General features: G+C 40.4%; 1 protein-coding gene across 1 annotated transcript in view; it reads left to right on the forward strand.

The window, feature by feature from the left end:
- The first annotated feature begins 17605 nt into the window (after positions 1-17605).
- PLEKHG7 (pleckstrin homology and RhoGEF domain containing G7) overlaps positions 17606-20742 on the forward strand; it is a 42371-nt gene continuing 39234 nt past the window's right edge. Inside the window, exon 1 of the mRNA XM_004384201.3 lies at positions 17606-17697. The gene's annotated coding sequence lies outside the window, so the exon portion shown is untranslated. The remainder of the gene's footprint in view (positions 17698-20742) is intronic.

Genomic DNA, 20742 nt, shown 5'->3' on the forward strand with positions numbered 1-20742 from the left:
AGTTGCTCAATAATAGTAGGAGACTTCAACATACCACTCTTGGTAAAGCACAGAACATCTAGAAAGAAACTCAACAAAAATACAGAAGATCTGAAGGCCACTATCAACTAACTTGTCCTCATAGATATATATAGACCACGCCACCCAACAGCAGCAAATTATACATTCTCTTCCAACACATATGGAACATTCTCCAGAAGAGACCACATCCTATACCACAAAGCAACCCTCAACAAAATCCAAAACGCTGAGATAATACAAAGCATCTTCTCTAATCACAATGCCATAAAAGAAAAAATTAATAACAGGAAGCGCAAGGAAAAAAAATCAAATACATGGAAACTGAACAATACCTTGCTTAAAAACCACTGAGTAATAAATCAAAGATGGAATAAAAAAATTCCTAGAATCAAAAGAGAATGAAAATACACCATACCAAAACCTCTGAGACACAACAAAGGCAGTGCTCAAAGGTCAATTTATACGAACAGATGCACACATCAGAAAAGAAGAAAGGGATAAAATAAAAATGTTAGTTTTACAACTCAAACAAATAGAAAGAAAACAGGAAAACAAACTCACAGCCACCAGAAGAAAGGAAATAATAAAGATCAGAGCAAAAATAAATGAAATAAAGAGTAAAAAACAATAGAAAGAATCAACAAAAACAAAAGTTGGTTCTTTGAAAGGATCAACAAAATTGACAAACCACTGGCCAAACTGACAAAGGGAAAACACGAGAGGAAGCAAATAACCCAGAGAAGAAATGAAATGGGGAACATTACGAAAGAATTAACTGAAATAAACGGATCGTGTCAGAGTACTATGAAAAACTGCACTCCAACAAATTTGAAAAACTAGAGGAAACGGACAAATTTCCAGAAATACACTACTTACCTAAACTAACACAAACTGAGGTAGAAAATCTAAACAGACCCATAACAAGAGAAGAGATTGCAAAGGTAATTTAAAAAAAAGCTCCCAACAAAAAAAAGCCTGGCCCAGATGGCTTTACTAGAGAATTCTACCAAACATTCAGAGAAGAGCTTACACCAGTACTACTCGAACTATTTCAGAACACAGAAAATGAAAGGATACTTTTGAATTCTTTCTATGAAGCCAGCATAACCACTGATACCAAAACCAAAGACACCGCAAGAAAAGATAATTGCAAACCAATATCTCTCATGAATATAGATGCAAAAATTCTCAACAAAATTCTAGCCAATAGAATTCGGCATCGTATCAAAAAAATAATACACCACAACCAAGTGGGATTCATACCAGTTATGCAAGGATGGTTCGACATTAGAAAATCAATCAGCGTAATCCAACACATAAATAAAACAAAAGAAAAGAATCACATGATCATCTCAATTGATGCAGAAAAGGCATTCAATAGAGTCCAATACCCATTCCTGATTAAAAAAAAAAACTCTCAATAAAATAGGAATACAAGGGAAATTCCTCAACATAATAAAGGGCATCTATACAAAACAAACAGCCAACATTATTCTCAATGGAGAGAGGTGGAAACATTCCCCATGAGAACAGGAATAAGACAAGGATGCCCTTTATCACCACTCCTATTTAACTGTGCTGAAAGTCTTAGCTAGAGCAATAAGGCAAGAAAAAGAAATAAAGGGCATCCAAATTGGTAAGGAAGTAGTAAAGCTATCCGTATTCACAGGTGATATGATACTATACATAGACAACCCAAAAGACTCCACAAGAAAACTACTGGAACTAATAGAAAGATTCAGCTGAGTAGCAGGATACAAGAAAAACACACAAAAATCAGTTGGATTCCTATAAACCAATAAAGAGAACTGTGAAAAGGAAATCAGGAAAACAATATTGTTAATAATAGCCCCTAAAAAAAATAAAATACTTAGGAATAAATCTAACCAGGAACATAAAAGACCTACACAAAGAAAACTACAAAACACCACTGCAAGAAACCAAAAGAGACTAACATAAACGGAAAAACATAACATGCTCATGGATAGGTAGACGCAACATTGTGAAAATGTCAATTCTACCCAAAGCAATCTACAAATACAATGCAATCCCAACACAAATACCAACAGCATTCTTTAACGAGATGGCAAAACTAATCATTAAATTTATATGGAAAGGGAAAGAGCCCCGGATAATTAAAGCATTATTGAAGAAGAACAAAGTAGGAGGCTTTGTACTACCTGATCTCAGAAACTACTATACAGCCACGGTAGTCAAAACAGCCTGCTACTGGCACAACGACAGACACTCTGACCAATGGAACAGAATCAAAAACCTAGATATGAATTTATCCACCTACGGCCACCTGGTCTTTCACAAAGGCCCAAAGTCCATTAAATGGAGAAAAGACACTCTTTTTAACAAATGGTGCTGGCAAAACTGGGTGAACATCTGTAAAAAAATGAAACAGCACCCATACCTTACACCATACGCAAAGACTAATTCAAAATGAATCAAGACCTAAATATGAAACCAAACACTAAAAAGATTATGGAGGAAAAAATAAGGTCAATACTAGGGGCCCTAATATACAGCATAAACAGGATACGAACCATAACTAACAATATACAGACACCAAAAGATAACTTAGATAGCTGAGTTCTTCTAAAAACTGAACACTTACGCTCATTAAAGACTTCACCAAAAGAATGAAAAGAGAACCTACACACTGGGAAAAAAATTTTGGCTATGACATATCGGACAAAGGTCTAATCTCTAAAATCTATAGGAAAACCCAATACCTCTACAACAAAAAGAGAAATAATCCAATTTAAAAATGGGCAAAGGATATGAACAGGTACATCACCAAAGAAGATATTCAGGAGGCTAACAGACAATAAGGAAATGCTTGAAATCACTAGCCATTAGAGAAATGTAAATCAAAACTGCAATGAGATACCATCTGTCTTAGTTATCTAGTGCTGCTATAACAGAAATACCACAAGTGGATGACTTTAACAAACAGAAATGTATTCTTTCACAGTCTACGTGGCTGGAAGTCCGAATTCAGTGTGACATTTCCAGGGGAAGGCTTTCTCTGTCTGTGGGCTCTGGGGGAAGGTCCTTGTCATCAATCTCCCCTGCTCTAGGAGATTCTCAGTGCAAGGAGCTTGAGTCCAAAGGATGCATACTCCTGGCTCTACTTTCTTGGTCATATGAAGACCTCATCTCTCTCTGCTCACTTCTCTTTTATATCTCAAAAGTGATTGACTTAAGACAGAACTAATTTTGTAGGTTGAGTCCTGCGTCATTAACGTAACTGCCTCTAATCCTGCCTCATTAACATCATAGAGGCAGGATTTACAACATATAGGAAAATCACAGCAAATGAGAAATGGTGGACAATCACACAATACTGGGAATCATAGCCTAGCCAAGTTGACACATATTTTGGAGGGACACAAATCAATCCATAACACCATCTCACTCTGACATTACTAGCAAGAATCAAAAAAACAGAAGATAACAAATGTTGGAGGGGCTGTGAGGAGAATGGAACACTTACGTACTGCTGGTGGGAATGCAAAATGGCACAAACATTCTGGAAGAATGATATGGCACTTCCTTAAAAAGTTAGAAATAGAAATAACATACGATCCAGCAATCCCACTCCTAGGTACATATCCTAGAGAAATAAGAGCCATCACACAAATAGATATATGCACACCCATGTTCACTGCAGCATTATGCACAATAGCAAAAAGATAGAAACAACCTAAGTGCCCATCAGCAGATGAATAGATAAACAAACCATGATACATGCACACAGTGGAATAAAATGCAATGGTAAAAAAACAATGATGAATCTGCAAAACATCTTAAAACGTGGATGAATCTGGAGGGCAGTATGCTGATGGCATAACACAGTTTATAATGAAAGTGTTCTACGTTCTACTTTGGTGAGTAGCGTCTGGGGTCTTAAAAGCTTGTGAGCAGCCATCTAAGATACTCCACTGGTCTCACTCTGTCTGGAGCAAGGGAGAATGAAGAAAACCAAAGACAAGGGAAGATTAGTCCAAAAGACTAATGGACCACAACTACCATAGCCTCTACCAGACTGATACCACCACTGACTGCTCTGACAGGGATCACGATAGAGGGTCCAGGACAGAGCTGGAAAAAAATGTAGAACAAAATTCTAACTCACAAAAAAAAAAAGACCAGAATTACCAGTCTGACAGAGACTGTAGAAACCCTGAGAGCATGGCTTCTGGATACTCTTTTAACTCAGTACCGAAGTAACTCCTGAGGTTCACCCTTCAGCCAAAGATTAGACAGGCCTATAAAACAAACAATAACACGTAGTTCAACCGTGTAGATGAGACTAAATGGGCACACCAACCCAGCGCAAGGACGAGAAGGTAGGAGGGGACAGGAATACTGGACAAATGGAAATGGGGAACCCAAGGCTGAGAAGGAGAGAGTGTTGACATGATGCGAGGTTGGCAACCAATGTCACAAAACAATATGCATATTAATTGTTTAATGAGAAACTAATTCGCTCCGTAAACTTTCACCTAAAGCACAATTTAAAAAAAAAAAAAAGTGGGCCACAGCAGAGGCAATGTATGATTTGGTGTCTCTCAGAGAGGCAATTTATATCTCTAAAGAATAAAAGGATTAAGCTAAAAAATAAATTTTAAAAAATCACTGTGCTTTAAAATATTTTAGAGTATCCTTTTCTCTTTTCCTAGTTACATGTCTTTTCGGGATCAGACCTGCATTGAATTGTAACGTCATTCACTAACAGTGCGAACTCAGGAGACTTCCTTATCTATCCCTCTAAGCCTTAGAGTAATTTCTACTTCATAGGGCGCTTGTGGAAATCAATATGATAATACATGTAAAACACTTCACAGAGGGTAGGTACTCAGTCAATGCCAGCTGGTTTTAAATTAGAATAATATTCACCAAGACCAGCCTACTCCTTACAGAGTGTGTGCATTAGAGGTCCACTGGGAGACATTTCTGCCAGAAACTTTGCTGGCACCAATGTGCGGGAGCAGCCTCATTGCTAAGCGCTGACTCATGGGTGAAGGGGCCTGGCCAGTCGTGGAGGAAAATTCCCTGGATTCTCTGAATTGTTTCCATCATCAGCCCACACTATGGACCTTCAGATCTTCAGGAGAGGACAGAAAAAAGAGACATTCTGGTACCTGAAGGGAGACAAGGAGATTATTCCAGCTACCATGGGACTAGTCCCTTCGGATCTGACCGGCCTGGGGCAACGAAACTCAGGGTTAGTGCAAGTGTGGCTGTGTCTGAGAATGTGAATGGGGGGTGGGGGGCGGTGACAAGATCAGAGAGGGCTGCCACATCTGAGTCAGGCACCCACTTACACAACCTCCTGGGTCCTGCGATTCTGTCCTGAAGCACAGGACCGGGAGAGCCAAGCATCAAACCAAAAAAATGCATTTCTCAGGAATGATTGTTTAGCTGTGTTTTTCCAAACAAACAAGGGGCAACATGAAGTTGTATTATACTTACAGAGTGAGAATGGTTTGCCAGCCACACCCCAAGCATTTTGCATTTATTATTAGTTCATTTCCTAGCTTAATCTCCCTGTGAGGAAATCAGGTATCACAAAATCCTCTTCCTTCCCCACTGTATACAGGACACCACCACTCCACAGACACCATTTTGTTAGAGGGGCAGAGAGTATAGAATCCTGAACTCATTATAAAATTGCCTGCTAGTAGATACTCAGTCCAGAAAGGGACACAATGAATCTGCGTGCATGTCACTTTTTATAAGAAACAATCTTAATACTTGGAACAGCAAAAATAAGATACCAGTTTGGAACCACCAACACTCTTCCCCCACCCCGTGCCCTGCCAAACCCACTGCCATCGAGTCAATTTCGACTCATAGCGACCCTGTAGGGCACAGTAGAAATGCCCCCAAGGCTGTAAATTTCCAAGGCTGTAAATCTCTACAGAAGCTGACTGCCACATCTTTCTCCCACAGAGCAGCTGGTGGGTTCGAACTGCTGACCTTTCGGTTAGCAAATGAGCGCTCAACCACTGTCCCACCAGAGCTGTGCCCTGCCAGGAGACCTAAATTCAAAGTCATTCTGAACTCATTTTAACTGCTTGCATTAATATCATTAACCAAAGGACCTGAGCAAACCCAGCTGACACAGACAAGTGGTCCTTATTGGAGTACTTAGAAATCCAGCTCACTGCCAGGCATGGGTGAGGCAGGGGTGCGTTTTCTGCACCAAAAAAAAAAAAAAAAACCAAACCTGTTGCCATCGAGTCAATTTTGATTCATAGTTTATGTTTTTTCATATTACTGGGTACAGATATTCTTTTGTATTGTTTTCCTAGGTCTCTAAATAGTCACAACTGTAGTTCTTGATATTTTATTAACCCATGCCTTCTTCTGATGAACATAAACATTTCACATCTGTTACGCACTTCCGGGGGTATGCCCTCCTTTAATGAGTACCACTGGTCTTTCAATACCAAAGCGATAAAGTCAAAGTCATGGCTCAAGCCCTGTGTGAGCCAGTTGTCTTCCCTCTGCTCCGTATGTGTGAATTAACCTCAAACCTGGCCTATACCCTCCCAAATAGATGCTTTCTGCCAGAAGGTATGCAGGACAGGGGAGAAGTGCATAAGGATGATTTACCCCTTTAATGGGGGATGGGTGATTCAAATTGCATTTTGCTTTTGTGGATGTATAAAATTACTCATTTATGATCCAGAATGGAAAAACAAATCCATTTGAGGCCTGTTAGTATATTATTCTGTAGGTCAACATGCCTATTTATTCAACAAGCTTATTTGATTACCTGCTCTATATTATGTTCTATGCTAGGTGCTTAGATGCTATGATGTATTAAGACACAGTACAAGCCTTCAATGAAATCATTAGAAAGAAACAAATTGGGCTGAGGGAGAGAAAGCGTGTTGGCTCTACCTATGTGGATTAGGAAGGATTTCTGGAAGAAGAATGTCTAAGCTGGAATTGAGAGATGAATATGAGTTTGCCTGGTAGGAAAAAGCAGAGATACGCAAACAGGTAGGACCCACCTGTGCCAAGGCACTGAGGTGTGATGTGCAGAGGATGTTTAAAGAACAGTAAGCACCTAGATATCCCTGGAGCACACATTTTGCAGGATTTTGTGTCAGAGGAAGACAGTGATGATGCTGGGCGTGTGCAGACTTGGTTATTATTCCATTTACTCAACAAATGTTTATTGAGCCCCACTAACCACAGGGATTTAGAACAGGAGCTAGGAGCTTAGGGTTACAGAGGAAATAAGGAGACATAAACTTACAAAATATCTTATAAAGTAAGATGCTTACCATGAGATAGGATTATATCAGTTATACGTGTTTATCAGTAACAATGGATTGACTAGTAAATTAGCTCCTACCAACATAAATGATTGTAAGACACGTGTCTTACACTTAAGGAACTGTCAGTCCAGCAAACAAGGTAGAAGCATAAATAGAACATTATATTGTAATGTATTCAGCAATCAACATAATAGCATTTATTGAAAGCTTACAAAATTCCAGACACTACTCTAAGTATGTTAAGTGTTAAGTGTGCTATATTGATTGATGTAGTTAATCCTCACACAATAAACCATTACAATATGTAAGTATTATTATTGTATACATTTCACAAATAGCTAAATAAGGGTCAGAGAGATTACTTAACTTGTCCAAGGTCACACAGCTTGGGTTAAAATCCAGGCAATCTGACTGCACATTGTTAACCACCACTTCAGAGTACTACAGAAACACAGAAGAGAAACAAACACATAAGTGAGTGTAGCGGTGGACGGGGAGGATTATTCCTTCTGCCCCACCAGTAGTTATGCCTTTCCTTGAGGTCTCCAGAGAATATAAAAACAGTTTATGGAATCTAAAAAACTGCCAAACTCGTAGTACTTATCAGATAGTTTAACATCTAGATCTCAAGCTCAAAATAGTAAAATTTTCTGCTAAAACTCACTTAGGTTACATTTCTCATTCAAATTATTGTAATTTTTCTGGTCTTCACCCAATTCCATCCCCATGACCACCAAATTTCATTACATTCTTCTAGAATCTTTATAAGACAAGTATAAACATAATGGTGAAGCTTTTAATATTTCACTTTAGGGGTCTTCTTCTGGTGGACTCTATCATCTTGTGTTATACAACACCTTCCAAATAGCACTGTGAAAACTCCTGGTGGTAGCTGTGATGGACATTGTGTGTCCATCCAATGTCGTGTATCCAACATGATGACACGTGAGTTGAATTTCTCATTCATACCATGTTAACTTTTCCAACCCACCTAATTCAGCCCCCTCCATTCCTATGGACATTGGGTTGGCAAACAACAAATAGGGGAGAAATGTAAAAAGTTGCAACTCTAATGGTCTTATTTTGAAACCTAATCATAAAAGTAGGTGGTGAAAAAGCCAAGTAGAAATGGAGAAGGCAGAAAAATGGCCTTATTCTTAGAGATGGAGATAGAAGATGGGGAGATCCATATCAGTTAGGATCTGTATCAGTTAGAACAGTATTTGCCTGCACGTAACAGAACCCAACTAGAATGACTTAAGCAAATAAAGGTTGTTTCTCTTGTAACATAGCCAGAGCTCAGGCCAGGGCGATGTCAGCAACCTGCCAGGCTCCTTCTGTTTTCCTCTTCTGCTATCATCTTTGCAACATGCCCATTGCACTTTCAGGTATCAAACCATAGTCCGCACAGCAAGAAAGGCAAGCAACAAAAGCTAAAAGGAAGAAATTAGCCAAGCTGTTTCCCTTAGAAAAACTTTTCCCAGAATCTCCCCCCTGCATCTCCCACTTAAACCTCATTAGCCAGATTTGCGGTTACGTGGCCTCCACTAACAGCGATGGAATTATAGCAGGTCAGTGCATTATTGGCAGGGCACATGCAGGCTTTTTTAGCAAGGAAACTGAGAGCATGTACATTGGATTGGCAATGAACAGTGTCTACCACATTATCATGAAGTTTTATCATGAAAAATAGAGAGAGGAGAAGAGAAATGGCAAGCCAAAACAGATTTTAAAATCCCAGGGGAATATAGCCAATTGATTAAAGCTGAGCCCAATTTTGTTCAAGCGATTCCTTTTTAGGCTACTTAGCATAGATAAATCCATGGCCCTGAGTCTCGTGGGATAAGTAGGAGGTAGATAAGTTTAGGGAGGGGATGGAGGGGTAGAGCATTTTCAGAGAAGGCACTGAGGTTTGAGAATGGTAAACACCATTTTGCATGAGGAATTACGGTCCTTTTTCTGTTTCCAGAGAATAAATTGAAAAATAAGGAATATCAGACAGATAAACAGGCTAGCTCAAGGAAGGTTTATGTATATGCTTTAAAAACATGGTATTTATCTGGTACATGATAAAGAACCGCTGAAGTGTCTTAAGCCAGAGAGGGAAAGAGTCGGAGTTGACATTTGGATCACTCATGAGAACCTAAGACAACATCCCTCAGAACAGAGAAATATCTGAACAGTTTTGATGGGGAAGCTAGGAAAATTTCCATGATTCAACAATATCAGGGAGGTTCCAGGGGTGGAGACCCCTTACCATTTTTGCTCCTTAACTGGAAAAGTACAAAAGATGATCCTTAGAAATCATGAAGCAAATGCCACGTGTATTTTGGAGCTGCTCCTTGCTATGTCTGACATGTCAACCACTTATTTTGTGAATATTCAACAACAGAAAGTTTCATGAAATGGGGTAGAGGAAAGGAGCAGGTGGATAGATCTTGGATTAGCTTCCTAGGACTGCTGTAACAAAGTACTCACAAACAAGGTAACTTGAAAGAACAGAAATTTAACAATCTCCAAGTTCTGACGGCTGTTGTGGTTGTCAGGTGTCATGGAGTTGGCTCTCACAGCGACCCTATGTACAACAGACAAAAACACTGCCCAGTCCTGCACCATCTTCACAATCCTTGCTATGTTTGAGTCCATTGTTACAGTCACTGTGCCAATCCATCTCATTCTCACTGACCTACTTTACCAAGCATGATGTCTTTTTCTAAGGACTGGTTCCTCCTGAAAACATGTCCAAAGTAAGTGAGACGAAGTCTCAACATCCAAACTTCTAAGAAGAACTCTGGTTGTACTTTTTCCAAGACATATTTGTTCATTCTTCTGGAAGCCCATGTTATAGTCAATATTCTTCACCAACACCACAATTCAAAGGCATTAATTGTTCTTCAGTCTTCCTTATTCATGGTCCAGCTTTTGCACGCATATGAGGGGATTGAAAATACCAAGGCCTGGGTCAGGCGCACCTTAGTCCTCAAAGTGACATCTTTGCTTTTTACTACTTGGAAGAGGTCTATTGCAGCAGATTTGCCCAATGCAATACATTGTTTGATTTCTTGACTGCTGTTTCCATGGACATTGATTGTGGATCCAAGGAAAATTAAATCCTTGACAATTTATCATGATGCTGCTTACTGGTTCAGTTGTGAGGATTTTTGTTTTCTTTATGTTGAGGTGCAATCCATACTGAAGGCTGTAGTCTTTGATCTTCATCTGTAGGTGCTTTAAGTACTCTTCATTTTCAGCAAGCAAGGTTGTGTCATCTGCATATCACAGGTTGTTAAGGAGTCTTCTTCCTATCCTGATGCCACATTCTTCTTCATATAATTGGACTTCTTGGATTATTTGCTCAGCATACAGATTGAATAAGTATGGTGAAAAAATACAAGCCTTGTACACACCTTTCCAGATTTTAAAGCATGCAGTATTTCCTTACTCTGTTTGAACAACTGCCTCTTGGTCTATGTACAGGTTCTTCATGAGCACAACTGAGTGTTCTGGAATTCCCATTCTTCGCAATGTTATCCATAATTTCTTACAATCCACACAGTCAAATGCCTTTTGATAGTCAATAAAAAACAGGTAAATATCTTTCTGGTATTCTCTGCTTTTAGCCAAGATCCATCTAGCATCAGCAATGACATCCTTGTTCTACATCCTCTTCTGAATCCAGTTCGAATTTCTCACAGTCCCTTGTCGATGTACTGCTGCAACCACTTGTGAATGATCTTCAGCAAAATTTGACTTGCATGTGATATTAATGATATTGTTTGATAATTTCTGCATTCTGTTGGATCACCTTTCTTTGGAACGAACATAAATATGGATCTCTTCCAGTCAGTTGTCCAGGTAGCTGTCCTCCAAGTTTCTTGGTATAGATGAGTGAGCACTTCCAGCGCTGCATCCGTTTGTTGACACATCTCTATTGGTATTCCATCAATTCTTGGAGCTTTGCTTTTTGCCAGTGCGTTTGGTGCATCTTGGACTTCTTTCTTCAGTACCATTGGTTCTTGATCATATGCTAACTTCTGAAATGGTTGAATGTCAACCAATAGTTCTTGATACAGAGAATCTGTTTTCCTTCCATCTTCTTTTGATGCTTTCTGCATCATTCAATATTTTGCCCATAGAATCCTTCAATATTGCAACTCAAGGCTTGAATCTTTTTATTCAGTTCTTTCAGCTTGAGAAATGTCAAACGTGTTCTCTTCACTTTTGTTGGTCTAACTCCAGGTTTTTGTACATTTCATTAAAATATTTCACTTTGTCTTCTCAAACTGCCCTTTGAAATCTCCTATTCGGCTCTTTTACTTCTTCATATCTTCCATTTGCTTTAGCTACTCTACATTGAAGAGCAAGTTTCAGAGTATCTTCTGACATTCATTTTGGTCTTTTTTTTTTTTTCTTTCCTGTCTTTTTAATGACCTTTTTCTTTCTTCATGTATGATGTCCTTAATGTCATCTCACAACTTGTCTGGTCCTTGGTCATTAGTGTTCAGTGCAACAAATCTATTCTTGAGATGGTCTCTAAATTCAGGTGGGATATACTCAAGGTCATATTTTGCTCTTTGGACTTGTATTAATTTTCTTCAGCTTCATCTTGAACTTGCATATGCGCAAGTTCCACAGGCAGCCCCTGGCCTTGTTCTGACTCATGATATTGAGCTTCTCCATGGTCTCTTTCCACAAATGTAGTCAATTTGATTCCTGTGTATTTCATCCAACGAGGTCCACATGTATAGTCACCGTTTACGTTGTTGAAAAAGATATTTGCAACGAATTAGTCACTGGTCTTACAGAATTCTACCATGCAATCTCCAGCATTGTTTCTATCACCAACGCCATATGTCCCAACTACGGATCCTTAGTCTTTGTTTCTAACTTTGCATTCCAATCACCAGTAAGTATCAGTGCATCTTGATTGCATGTTTGATGAATTTCAGACTGCAGAAGTTGGTAAAAATCTTCAATTCCTTCATCTTTGGCATTAGTGGTCGGTGCATAAATTTGAATAATAGATGCATTAACTGGTCTTTCTTGTAGGCATTCGGATGGTATCCTACCACTAACAGCGTCGTACTTCAGGATAGATTTTGAAATGTTCTTTTTGACAATGAATGCCATGCCATTCCTCTTCAATTTGCCATTCTCAGCCTAGTAGACCATATAATTGTCTGACTCAGAATGGCCTATACCAGTCCATTTCAGCTCACTAATGCGGAGGATATTGATCTTTAAGTGTTCCATCTCATTTTGATGACTTCCAATTTTCCTAGATTCATACTTGGTGTATTCCACATTCCAGTTGTTAATGATGTTTACAGCTGTTTCTTCTCATTTTGAGTCAAGCCATACCAGCAAATGAAGGTCCTGAAAGCTTTACTCCATCTGCATCATTAAAGTGAACTCTACTTTAAGGAGGCAGCTCCTCCCAGTTGTATTTTGAGAGCCTTCCAACCTGATGGGCTCATCTTCCAGCACTATATCAGATAATGTTCTGCTGTTATTCATAAGGTTTTAACTGGCCATTTCTTTTTAGAAGTAGATCACCAGGTCCTTCTTCCTAGTCTGTCTTGGTCTGGAAGCTCCACCAAAACCTGTCTACCGTTGGTGACACTGCTGATATTTGAAATACTGGAGGCATAGCTTCCAACATCACAGCAACGTGCAAGCCACTACAGTATGACAAACAGACGAGTGGTGGCTAGAAGTCCAAATTCAAGGTGTCAGAAAGGCTGTGCTCTCTCTGAAGACTCTAGGGGAGGACCCTCCCTTGCTTCTTCCTAGCTTCTGGTGGTTCCTGGAAATTCTTGGGATTCCTTGGCTTGTGGATGCATCACTCCAATCTCTGCCTCTGTCCTCACATGACCATCTTCCCTCTGAGTTCCTGTGCCTGTGTCTCTTCTCTCCTCTTTTATGATGACACCACTCAGATTGGATTCGGACCCACCCTTCTCCTATATAACCTCATGTTAACTTATTGACAACGTCTTCAAAGACCCTATTTCTAGACAAGGTCATGTTCATAGGTACCAGAGATTAAGACTTAAACATATCTTTTTGGTGAACACAATTCCATTTGTAACAATTTAAGCTTTTCTAATTATATTTCTCACCTTTTTCTGGGAAAAAGTAAAGGGCTGACTTCAAGCAAACAGCTTTGGAACTCTAGGGTTGTTGGTGGCCACACTCATGCATCTTGCTCACCTCTTACAAATTACAGTGTGCCTGATTTGCAAAGACTTTTGTGTCTGAGGTCTTCTAGTATCCTTCTGAATCAGAACAAGGAAGGTGTGGTTTGCATTGATATTTTTGGGTAAGCTCTTCCTCTTTTGATTAGCCAAAAGCATAAATGGTCAGTAAGTCTCAAAGAGAGGGGTTATATGTCATCATGGCCCTGTCACACCTTGAGCCTGCAGTGGCCTCTGAGTCCTTGCTAAGCAAGCAGACATCAGGTGGCTAGCAGCCACTTCGGAATGACCAGAGGTGGCGTGAGCAATGAACTTACCTGCCACCCAGCTCTACGCTCTCTCCTTTTGTCTCCTGAGCACAGGTCTCCTTTTGTCTCCTGAGCACAGGTTCTACGAGCACAGGCGGAGTTCTGTGGTGCTGAACCTACCCGGACTTGAGGTGTTCCCTGGAGACCTTCTGGTGTCAGATGGGGCTGCTGATTACCTGTACCACCCACTGCTGCTGCTGAATTCAGGTTCTGTTCATTCAGCAAACATTTATTGCAGGCCTCCTGTACGACAGATACTGTAATAAGTGGAGGAGATTTTAAAAATACTTAATAACTAGTAGAAGATGTGCAGAACAGACACCAGTCATCAATTATCAGGACCAGCTGTATTAGTCAGGATTCTCCAGAGAAACAGAACCAATAGAATACATAGATAGATAAACAGAGATTAATTTGAAGGAATTGGCTCATGCATTTGTGGGGACTGGCAAGTTCAAAATCTGTAGAGCAGGCTGGAAACTCCTGCAGGATTTCTATCTTACAGTCTGGAGTAACATTCCTTCTTCTCTGGGAAGCCTCAGTTTTTGCTCTTAAGGTCTTTAACTGATTGGATGAGGCCCACCCACATTATTAAGGGTAATCTCCTGTACTTGAAGTCAAGTGTTAACTGACTGTAAATGTCAATCACATCAACAAAATACCTTCACAGCAACATCTAGAGCAGTGTTTGACCAAACTGGGCACCATAACCTAGCCAAGTTGACACATAAAATTAACCATCCCACCAGCTGAATACCAGTCCTGGTATTGGGCGTTCAGTTTATAAAGATGGACTTTTATATTTTTCAGGTCCCATCCCATTGCTGTACAGTCAATTCTGACTCATAGAGACCCTATAGGACGGAGTAGAACTGCCCCATAGGGTTTCCAAGGAACAGCTGGTGGATTCGAACTGAAAACCTTTTGGCTAGCAACCAAGTTCTTAACCAAAATGTCCTCTTTTCATATAATTTACCTGCAGCTCTAGGCTTAGTGTAGGTGTACCAGTGACGGTGATCATCTCTGAGCAGAATGCCCTCTCAGGCTGGTGGGCAGCTTCTCTTTTGTCGCTGTAACGTCTACTCCCCACCATCCCTGCTCCTGGTCTTCAGCCTCACACTGATTTGTGCTTTCCACCAGGGTTGTACCAGGTGCAGGCAGAGCTGTCAGCAGCAGATTAGTGTCTGATAGAGTGGGGCAGCATTAGGGGTGAATCTTCTGCATCTTTACCTGGGTTTCAACAAAAAGAAAAATCGTGGTGTTCAAGGTACATTCCCCATGTTTCTGAGGGTAGGCAAATCAAAGCCTTTGAGAGTTGAAAGGACAATTAAAGATTATCCACCACAATGGTTTTTAAATTAGTTTTGTCCTTAGTGCAGGAGAAAGATGTGGTAGTCTGCTTCCATAAAGATTACAGCCTTGGAAACCCTATGGGGTAATTCTACTCTGTCCTATAGCGTCGCTATGAGTTGGAATAGACTTTATGGCAATGGGTTTGGTTTTTTTGTTGTTGTTGTTGTTGTTGTTCTTAGCAGAGCCCTTTTTACAAAAGAACTCTTACTTCAAAAACCAATCTGTAAAACAGATACAGGTGGAGTAGCAGTGTTTGAAGACGAGGTGGGTCTTAAAGACTCACCCTCGAGGCATCTCCAGAAGCCTAGGACACTTGGTAGCACAGCCTGGGATACACCAAACTAGGCTCCTTCCTCATTCACACATGTGCAATGTGAAACCCAGAAAGGAGAAGGGACCCATCCACAGTGTCAGCTGGTTTGTGTCAGAGGGATGTGATCTGGGCTCCGGAATGCTAGTCCACTGCCTCTTTCTCCAGGCTGCTTCAACCACTCATTGTAAGTGCAGCTGTAGTTTTCTGTATGTGGAACCCAGGAGCCACCAGTGAAGACAGCGTAACTACCATTTGTATAGCTTTTCACTGTTTGTAGATCCCTTTCACATCTACTGAGTCATATGTTACTCACAACAATCCAAATGAACAAACCAAGAGAGGTTCAGTAATCTGCTCAATGACCTGCCACTAGAAATTAGAGCCCATTCTAAACACAATGTAACCTTAACAGAGGTTAGGACATGTTTCATGCTGCTTCACAAACACTACAAATCCATGACAACCGAGCAGTGGTTCCCAAAGGATGGTCCTGGACCAGCATCTTCAAGATTGCTTGGGAACTTGTCAGAAATGCAAATTCTCAGCTCTGCCCCAGACCTACTGAATTAGAAACTCCAGTGGTGGGATCCAGCAATTTGTTTTTTAACAAGTCCTCCAAGTAACTCTGATGATGCTGATGCCTGCTAAAGTTTGAGAACCATCATGCTAAAGAAGAGGGTCAGAATTGTATGATGTTTCTAAATCATACTAGTAGTTCTTTGTTATGTGCCCTACAGTAGGATACTTTTACCACACAGTAAAATATATGCAACATGCTCCACCACACTCTTCCATCACCTTTTCTCAATCAGTTTAGAAAAGAGTTTTCAGGGCCCAAAATCATGGTCTAAAAAGTAGTGTCTTTCAAATTTTAATGTGCATATGAATCAGCTGGAGATTATTGTGCAATGAGAGATTTTGATTCAGCAAAACTTAATATTTAATACATATAATGAAAGATTGTGGATTCAATCTCTTTTAAGACACCTATAAATCTTCTTCTGAATACCTGTGAAGCATTCCCAAGGCCTCCAAATTATCTCCAAAATTATAAAAGCAAAGGAGAGAGATTTGCTAAGGACCAGAGACCCTCAATTACTCCAATTCAAATTGGGCATAATAATTTACCACTGCGCATTTGAGGGCTAAGAGCTCTCAAATGCCAGGCTGTAAATCGTGAAGCCGATTTGTCACTGAGGGATATTCCACCTAGTCTCCTCTTTATAAAGATAATAAGGTGGTCTGAATGAGGGAAAGAATAATCAGTTGAACAGGTGACTTCCAATGTTATGGGGGAAATATCCCACAAACACATCCTTTGTAGTAAATGCTCTCCAGGTAATAGCTTCCATCTGATTAAAGCATTACGCAGAGTCTCTTGGTGAATTTGATTGAGAAGAGACACCTACAAGGCATCCATTTTTGTGTATTGGGTGGTCAGAACACCCCACCTAAACCCAAGAGACTATTTCCAGCTTTTTCTAGGTCACATTACAATTTGATACAATCAACATAAAAATTTAGATGCTAGAATCTAATCTCTTCCTGGTCATCAAAAAAAAATGTGTGATTGAATAATGACTTCTTCTCATACCTAAGGACTGCTTGGACAATAGCTAATAGCTACAGTAAGCCCCAACTTATTGGTGACATGTGTTGATGCTTCCCTATTTCAGGAATCTTCATTTGACCACATCTTATTGGGCTGATGCACTCTCCAAGTTTCAAGTTTGGTCAGGCTTTTAACTTTGCATATGGTGGGATATTTTATGGTAGGCTGGTGTAAAAATGAACCAGTTCTTTCAGCCTCACAGTCCTATGATTTACTGTCTTGGATACATTATTTAATATCTTTACACCATTTATTGATTTTTCTGCAAGTGATGGAGGAAAGGAGGCTAAACAATACTCTAGTGAAGAGACAGGCAATATTACCTTTGATCAGCAATAGAACACCAAACTTTAGGTAGCAGCATCGCTTCATTCATTCATCAGCATAAGTATAAACATTCATTTTGTGCATTCTCAAGAGAAGGAGAATTAAAGCAGAATAAATTCTGTTTCTCTCATGAGAAAAGCAGGGTTTGTAAAGCATTGCCACAATCTGTCACTAGTTACTCAAAGTAATAATATATTTTCTTTAATTTCACTCACCAGAATCCAAGAAGCCAAGATGGCCTTTCTCCAAGAGGGGAGTGGTGAGTGTTGTACAATGTCATTTTTGTTTTAATTAAGTCTCCTGTGGCTAAGAAGAGGAGCCCTGGTGGCACAGAGGTTAAGCACTCGGCTGCTAACCAAACGGTTGGCAGTTTGAACCCACCAGCCCCTCTGTGGGAAAAAGATGTGGCAGTCTGCTTCTGTAAAGATTTACAGCCTTGGAAACCCTGTGGGGCTGTTCTACTTTGTCCTGTAGGGTCATTATGAGTCAGAATTGATTCCACGGCAGTGGGTGGATAAGAAAGTAAGAAATGGCTGAAGAGCCTCTTCATTCTGCTTTATCTTTGCCTAAAGGAAGATGGCAAGTGAAATTTAAATGGTAACATCACATCCATAGTATTGGCTACAGAACATGCCAAATGGTGCCATTTTGTGCAGCTAAACAGTGCTAATTGCCAGTGGTTAATGAGCTCTGCAAAAAAACAAAGCATATGCCCCAGTTTGTAGGTTGTGTCGTGCATACTGACAACATTAAAAAATTAATGAGAAATTACAGTCACAGATTCTACAAATACATTTCTATTTCTGGGAAAGCTGGTTGGATTAGTCCTAGTGGGTTTTTTAACTCATTATTGGTTCTGCTGATGATTGAAGAGTTATAAATCTAAACTAATGGTCTCTGCTTCTTTACTGCCTAGGAAAAGGGCTGGCCACCGTCAAGCCTGTGTGTGTGAAGGGAGGCAGTGCTAGTGACCACAACCCAACTCTTCACTTCTGTTTTCTGGAGGAAGGGAAGGGACTGGCTGTGCATTCTCCTAACAGTTGTTGTTAGCTGCCGTGGAGACAGCTACGGCATGGTGATCACTCATGGTGATCCCACGCACAGCGAAATGGAATGCTGTCGGGTCCTGCGTCATCCCCATGGTCAGATGGGTATTGAACTGTTGTAATCTATAGGATTTTCATTGGCTGATTTTTTTGAAAGTAGATCACCAGGCTTTCTTCCTAGCCCATCTTAGTCTAGAAGCTTTGCTGAAACCTGTTCAGCATCATAGCAACACACAAGCCTCTACTGACAGATGGGTGGTGGCTGCACATGAGGTGCATTGGCCAGGGATTGAACCCAGATCTCCTGTATGGAAGGTAAGAATTCTACCACTGAGCTACCAATGCCCCCAATCCTGACACCAGTGGCAATACCTGTACATTGCAGCCAACAGCAGCAATGTGTGTCCCACGGGTAGTTATTGTCACTACTTCTGTTGAAAGTCTGCCTATATGGCTTCTGCAATCAGTTTAGGATCAGTTATTGCGGGTTCTGTGGACACAAACACACTGAATTTTTTAAGTCCAGTCATTGTTGTTGTTAGGTTCTGTCGAGTCAGTTCCAACTCATAGCAACCCTCTGTACAACAGAATGAAACACTGCCTGGTCCTGCTCCATCCTCATGATCACTGTTATGCTTGAACCCACTGTTGCAGCCACTGTGTCAGTCCATCTCGTTGAGGGTCTTCCTCTTTTTCACTGACCCTTCTATAGCTAAATTAAAGGTCCCCTGAGGCTCCAATTCTAATTGCTCCACTTACTGCTGTGCAACCTTGGCGAAAAGAGTTCACGTCCCTCACCTTCGAGTTCCTTCTCTATAAAGGCAGATGAAAATAGAGCTACCCTCATAGAGTGGTTGTGAGGAGTAAATAAGGTAATACATGTGGAACTTACTCCAGATATTGACACATCAAAAGCACTCAATCCATACCAACCACAGTTATTTTTAGGATTTTTCTTAATTAGGATTTGAAAAACAATTTGTTCTCATAACCATGTATTTGAGTGACTTTCACATTATTTTTGCAAGAACAAAATGTTTATATGGGACACGCTCTAAACATTACAAGCTGCAAACCGTAAACTGTTCATAAAATTATGACCTAATGCTGGTGATCTTCAGTCATTCTCACTTTGCTGCTCTTTCGGGACATTCTTTGGCTATTTTCCAGACAGGTCTGAGATGGGGTCTATCATGCAGCCTTTCCTGTGTTCTTCCTCATATAAATGATGCAGTGCCAGTCACTCATCTGGTATGAAGACCCTGGAGAAGAGGGCCCTCCACAAGCTTCTCCAGAGCAGGGAACTTCTAAGGGCCACTGGGGAGACAGGATGTGCTTTCAGAAGGGAAGTGCTTAACTAGAAAGGGATACTCCTACAAGTTGTAACAATCCATCCATTTTCTCCCTGTAAAGAAGTAACTTGTTCCCCATACAAGTGTGGATTGTCTGTATGTATCACGCACTGGACTAGACACCCAGTATACCAAGATGTCCATTACCAGCTCACAGTTGAGAAGGTGGGACCAATCTATAAACTGGGGGCAAAAATGTGCAAAATGGCATGCACAGTGTTGGAAGGGCAGTCGTGGAGATGCACAAAGACAGAATAATTAGTGGAATGACAAGATGTTTTCAGCAACCTTAAGAAGGTAAATCTACTCTTTTAAGACTCATTTTCACAAGGACGTGACATCTGTTCCCCTTAAAATCAATGCCTCTACTTCTTTCCTTCATCCTCTTGGCCTGAATTACCAGTAATTCTTATCTATATAAGTGACAATTCCACACCAATATAATAAACACATTACGAAGTTGTAATGTATTTTCCCAACCTATTACAGATTTTTCTTCTGCTTCCTTCCTTGCTCGCTCCCTCGCTAGCTCACTCGGTCCCTCCATCCCTTCCTTCCTCCCCAAGCACCAATAACAATATTAGTAATAAAAGCAAACATGTGTGTCATGTTTATCACGTTGCCAGGCACATTTTGTATTTACATGTGCTCCTGTTTATGTGTGTCATAATTTACGTATGTTAACTCATTTATTATCACAACTCAACAAGGTAGGTAACGTTATTATCCACATTTTATAGCTGGGGAAACTGTAGTTCAGAGAGGTTGAGTAGCTTGCCCGAGATCACACAGCTCATAAGCAACAATTCGCCCCTACAGACCCAAGCAGTCTGGCTCTGAGTCTGTTTTAGTCATGACACAGCACTGCTCCTCCAACTCTGAGGCTCCCCATAACCAGACCTGAAC

This window comes from Trichechus manatus, unplaced genomic scaffold (genome assembly GCF_000243295.1).
Source record: "Trichechus manatus latirostris isolate Lorelei unplaced genomic scaffold, TriManLat1.0 scaffold00119, whole genome shotgun sequence".
NCBI classification, from domain to species: Eukaryota; Metazoa; Chordata; class Mammalia; order Sirenia; family Trichechidae; genus Trichechus; species Trichechus manatus.